Raw genomic sequence first — 6,000 nt, 5'->3', positions numbered from 1 at the left:
CTCCCACTTCCCATATTTAGCCCTTTCTACTCTAACTTTTGACAAACAAGAAATATCCAACCCATGTTAATAGAGAGTGAGACACACGTAAACACATTCTCAATATAATCTCCAATGTTTGGATATTCACCACATATCAAAGATACTAAGAATCAGATTTTATACCGTTTCACTTGGAAGGAAAGTGGTAGGTTTGACTTAAATGTAAGTGAATGTAACTCTAAATATTATATTATCTGTTGTCCAAGTCTTTGTTTCTGCAGCGTGGCGCTGCTAAGCTCTTGTGTTTACTGGAAATCTGTTCCTGATTGGAAACCTTTCCATACAGCCCTATAAGTAAGGTTAACATGGTTTTATCATCCCACTCCGAGCACCACACTTTTGTAAACTGCATTTCAACTTTCAATAAAAAATGCTAGGCTTTAAAGTTTACAAGGTTTTCATTTCTTTCATATCAGCAGTGTATCCCACATGCATCTGGTGGTTACTGCTTCCTTCATTATTATAAGTGCCATTGTTAGAAATACATTGTTTGTTTGGTAGGCACTTCTATCATAATAATGATTATAATTTTACCAACCAAAACAACTCTTTACCATGCAAAAGACACTGTTTTATCTCCCTGTTTTAACACACCATACCACAACACAGCACATAATTCTATCCTCTAATTCAGAGGCCACAGTAGGTTATTTCTATGATTGCTGACAATTAAGCACAATTCCCAAATGTCTTTCTAAAAATAAATTTATGAACCAAAGCTCAAGTGATTTGGCACTGTTGTATTTTTTCCCACTCAGCAAGAGCTTCTTGTGTGATGTTCTTTGTGCAGCCATAAATGAGCTAGTTAATTTATGAAAGGCTTTGTAAGCAGTCACAACATAACTGGCCTGTACAGTATCTGAACTGGACTTAATAGTGCTCCTCAGTGGCATTCATTCCTGGGCTTTTGTCTAACCTGCTTGCTGTGACCCAATTTCATCATTATTCAACTGGATTAACGACAGCCAGACAAAAGATGGTGAGAGTGTTTATTATGGCAAGAAGACAAAGACAGAGGTGGTCGCAGCAATTGTAATCTGTTTTGCAGCAAACTGTACGATGTGTGCATGTCTTATCTATTTCTTAGATTTGTCACTTGTTGCTGTATGCACTTTAACGTAAAGCACATAGAGTTTATCTGTAATAAATTGTGGTATATTAATAAAGTTGCCTTGCCATAGAATTTTATGATACAAAAAGAGATCTTATCTTTTATCACTTATCTTTACTATGGACAAACAGCTCTGCAATAAGGTGAACTGAATGAAAAATGATTGAACAGTTCACATGAAACAGCTTTGCTGCCAGGTGTTTTTGTTTTGTAGCACATAACATATGGCACATGCATCTGTTTTGCTTTAACAGTCCTACTGTACTTTGAAAGTAATGACAGAATGTGATTAAGAAAACTCCACCTTTATTGATAAGATGATAGACTAATTACGTTACATTCATTTGACACTTTTTTCTTAAGCAACTTACAACACTGTTGCACATAGGAGGAAGAGCTATGTCATCCAAAATCAGCAGTGTATCCCATTTAAAAAAAAAAAAAAATGCCAAAAGCATGTTCAGTGCTACAGTACAAGTGATTAGAGGTGTTATTTTCATTTTATGTAATCTGAAAAGGTGAGTTTCTAGCCTGCGGAGGAAGATGGGTGGTGACTCTACTGTCCTGACTTCAGTCAGGAGTTTATTCCACCACTGTGGAGCCAGAACAGAGAAGAGAGAAAAGCAGCCATGGGGGCCCATGAGTGATGGGATGGCTAAACATCCAGAGGTAGAGGAGTGCAATGGTCGGACTGGAGTGTAAGGTTTGACCATGGCTGGGTGGGCCACAGCATTTTGGATTAGCTGCAGAGATCTCATGGCAGATGCCAGGGCTCCAGCAAGGAGGGAGTTGCAGTAGTCCAGATGGCAGATGACAAGCACCTGGATGAGCACCTGGGCCACCTGATGAATCTTCCTGATGTTGTAACATAGGAATGTCTGTGGTGATGGACAGGTCTTGGAGGGAGGACTCTTTCCCCTGGGAGAAACAGAAGCTCAGTGTTGTCCAGGTTCGCCTTTAGGTGTGGCCTAGACATCTCTGCTGATATGTCAGCCAGGCCAGCTGAGTGTATGGTAAGAGGAAGGACAAGAATAGCCGTGTGTCACTGGCATAGCAGTGGCAGGCAAATCCATTTGAATGTAAGACAGTACCCAGTGTCCTTGTGTAGAATGAGAAGAGGAGAGGGCCCAGGACAGAGCCTTGTGGAACTCCTGTTGTCAGGCTGCATGCTTCAGACAATCTTTTCCATGTTACCTAGAAGTGAGCCATCACGTAGGATGTAAACAGAGAGAATGAAGAGCCTGAGACATCCAATCCTTTAAGGGTGGAGTGGAGTGGAGGGTGGCTCACTGTGTCAAATACAGCGGACAGGTGTAGAAGTATGAGGACAGAGGAGAAGGAGTTTGCTCTAGCAGCACAGAGCTCTTATGTCACCATGAGGGCCATCTTAGTTGAGTGGCCTGCTCTGAAACCAGATTGGTGGCGGTGTAAGAGGGTGTTCTGTGAGAGGTAAGCAGACAGTTGATTAATAACAGCATGTTCTAGTGTCCAGGAAAGAAAAAGGAAGAATAGATATAGGTATGTAGTTTTTGATGTCTGAGTGGTCTAGTGTTGTTTTTTTAAAAGGCAGTGGCAGATATGAATGGGGCAGGAAAATGTTGTGAGACTAGACGTGTCCATAATTTATGACCTGTCCATGGTCTTTCGCTTCTCACCCAATGGTTCCTAAGAGGAATATTTCCTGAATAATGTTTTGCATAGTCTATAGAGATTTTTTTTAAACCCAAAGTACATCTGTTTGTTAATGCACATGGTCACACATACACACATTGTGGGTTTCTTGATTGAAACTGTTGACTGTCACCTATTTTTTTTTTTTTTTACAAGAATAGCTGCCTCTGTAGACAACAGGTCAATTGACCAGTGAGGAAGACAGTGTACCGAACCAATCAAAGCAGCTCACCTAAGAGAGCATCTGCTGAGACAGACACTTAATTCTGCCAACTGAAAATGTATGCACTGAAAGTGATGCTAATTTAATGTGAACACCTCTGCTGCAAGCATATAGAGTACCTACACCGAAAGACTAGACTTTGGCCTGAGGGAAAACCTATATACATATTGAATGTGGAACACAAATATTCCATTTCTGTCCATCATTTTCCAGATAAATTAATGATAGATTTTCCTTAAGCTGCAGCTCTAGCAGAAGGCCCACACTATCATATTCACATTTTTTTTCCTGTCTATCTGAAAAGACATCACATGTATTTCTCCAGCATAAGGACATCAGCATTCATTGTATTGCTGCATTTATTGAATTTTTCTGGAATCACTAAATCACTATGGATACAAAATCTAAAGCTCCTCCAAGACTGAATAATTATTCAGTTTTCAAAGTCTAATTTTGTGTGGCAGCTTGTTTATTGTTTGGCCTTGAGTTTGATTTTCCAAGAAAATGGCAATAGCAATGAATTCCAGGAAAATAACCAGGCAAATTAGGAGTGTCAGACCTTGCAGCAACACATAAACAATTCGAAATACAAAGTGTCAGCATTGAAACATTGTTCTATACATGCTGCAAGATGAAAAGAGAAAAACTACCACCACTGTGGTTTCACACCAGTTGTCACTGAGCTATCATACAGGGAAAACATAAATAAATTATTCCTCTGTGCTTTTCGGGTATATGCACAGACACTTTGTTGTGTTTTTTACTAATACTACCACTGCTACTACTTGTCTCAGCCACGGCCATCTCCCAGTACTTTCCCCTGTGTTTCTGTGGGTTTTACTTTTCCCCTGTATCCCCTGTTTTCCCCTGTTTTTCTCTCTGTGTTTGTGGGTGTGGTGTTTATGTGGCGCTCCCACTCTCACTATCCTGGCTCCTGGATCCCTGCTCTGCCTGCACACCTGCCTTCAATCAGCTCATCACCTCCCTCAACCTACACACCTGTCAACCAAAAGCTCATCTCCGGCTATTCACCCACTTTTCACCAGGTTGCTGTTTCAGCTACTGTGGTAGAGACATGTTTCAGACTCCTAGTGTAAGTGATTTGTTTTTTCGTGTTTGATTCCTAGTTTGTACTAACTGTCTTTTCCTTTGTGCTCAGGATCACTCCTCGTCTGTCTGCCTGCCCGCTAAACCTGCTTGCCTGCCCACGCCATTCACCATCACTCCCCAATGCCCAGCCATCACCAGCCTTCCTCTACAAATAAACTTTCTTAATCTCACCCTTATCTTCCGTGTTTGTGTTCGCTCTGACGTTATGACACTACTACTAATTATTATTGTTATTATTATTATCATCATTATTATTATCATCAAGAAGAAAGTTCCTGTCTCAAAAGTTAGCATTTATATAGACTTAATTATTGTTGAACCCAAAGCAAATAATCTTTACATTTGGGGTTTTAATAAACTGTTAGCTTTATAATTGAAATGGTTGCAATTTACTTCACTGAAGAGTAAACTTCACACTCAAAATGTAAAGAGTTTACCAAAATTTCAAAATGAATTAAATTTACTATGATTCATCTCATGTGTCCTTTGTCTGCCAAATTAAATTTAATTAATTTTTTTTTTTTTTTTACAAAGATTAGGCAGTTATTGCCTTAGCACATTAGTTCATTACAGGGTCAGCAAACCACTCCAGTTGAGCCTTTTCAGGCACCGAGTGAAACTATTCCTAAGGCAATTGTGCTATACTGAAAAACAGGCATAGTAATTGCACTGCTCTGAAGGTCCTCATGAAAATTCAATATCAATGTATTTTCGCTCATGTCACAGTATTCCTCTAGAGCACCTGTCAAAAATTGCTTTGCAGCACTGGCCATGCAACTCGAAATCAACTCAAATCTCCTCTGAGTCCCTCTTAATCCATCGCTATTACCACTTTGCACCCCTCTGTCCCTGTGGATTGATTCATTTTTCAAAGCCTGCATTCGCTGTTGTAAAATTATGTTTGTGGAGAGTCAACAAAGACATAAGGAAAAATAAACTACTGACAGGTAGAAAAAGAAATCTGAGATAATTGGTTGAAATGTGCAAACTCTGTGTTTTTAAAGGATGTATTCAGATGTCTAAAAAGGAATTATATGGCATAATATGTATTTACATAGCCATACTTATATGTAAAATAAAGGTAAAATTAATTTTAAGAGGCTGATTTTATTCCCAGTGGAATGAGGCATATAAAACTTTTAATAAAGTGCAAGGTTATTGAAAGTGAAAGTTGGTCATTGACTGAGGGCCATTTGCTGCCTTCCTTGGCTCACATGGTTAAATATACTGTAGCTCATGTTCCTTCAAGTTACTAATGTTATGGCCTTCACCTGGGTATGAACACAAATAGTTCATGATATGCCCCAGCAGTCCTTGGTCCAGCCAGAAATACATGAACTCTTGCCAGGTTCCCAACTGCAAATACTGCCAACTGTGTTAAAAAGAGTGTCCACTGGGATTCAAGGCCCTGAACACTTATACTCCATGCACAGTGGTGTTTTCACTTACTTCAGCTGATTAGACCTCCTGCCAGAAATATGGCCTTTTAACATTCTTAGTTTTAATATTCACAGATTACTTTGTAATAATGTACACTAAACAAAACCTATGCACATGCTGGTATTGTTTCACAATGGCTTTTAAAACCTGTATGAAAATCCAATGATATTTTCCTTGTGCTGTATTTCCCTTTTGCTGTATAGTACATACAGTGGCTGATGTGAAAAAGAAGAGGTGGAATTTGAGTGATCAGTGTAGGAAAGACACATGTATTGATCAAGAGAAACAATGCATCTGCAGTAGTCCAGTTATGAATGCCTCCACCATCACAGAGATTTGATCCCTATGTTCAGGGGAGGATAGCGACATCATATGAATACCAAACCCATCCCCATGAGTCCAA

The 6,000-nt window shown here is 39.4% G+C and overlaps 1 long non-coding RNA gene across 1 annotated transcript; it reads left to right on the top strand.

Annotated features, from left to right (window-relative positions):
- The first annotated feature begins 1,292 nt into the window (after positions 1-1,292).
- On the top strand, positions 1,293-4,327 carry LOC137189209 (uncharacterized). Its single transcript, XR_010929603.1, has 2 exons — positions 1,293-4,114; positions 4,207-4,327. It is a non-coding gene; the product is annotated as an uncharacterized lncRNA (long non-coding RNA).
- The last annotated feature ends 1,673 nt before the right edge of the window (positions 4,328-6,000 follow it).

The sequence above is a fragment of the Thunnus thynnus genome, chromosome 1 (genome assembly GCF_963924715.1).
Source record: "Thunnus thynnus chromosome 1, fThuThy2.1, whole genome shotgun sequence".
NCBI lineage: Eukaryota > Metazoa > Chordata > Actinopteri > Scombriformes > Scombridae > Thunnus > Thunnus thynnus.
This window is presented reverse-complemented; position numbering and strand designations above follow the sequence as displayed.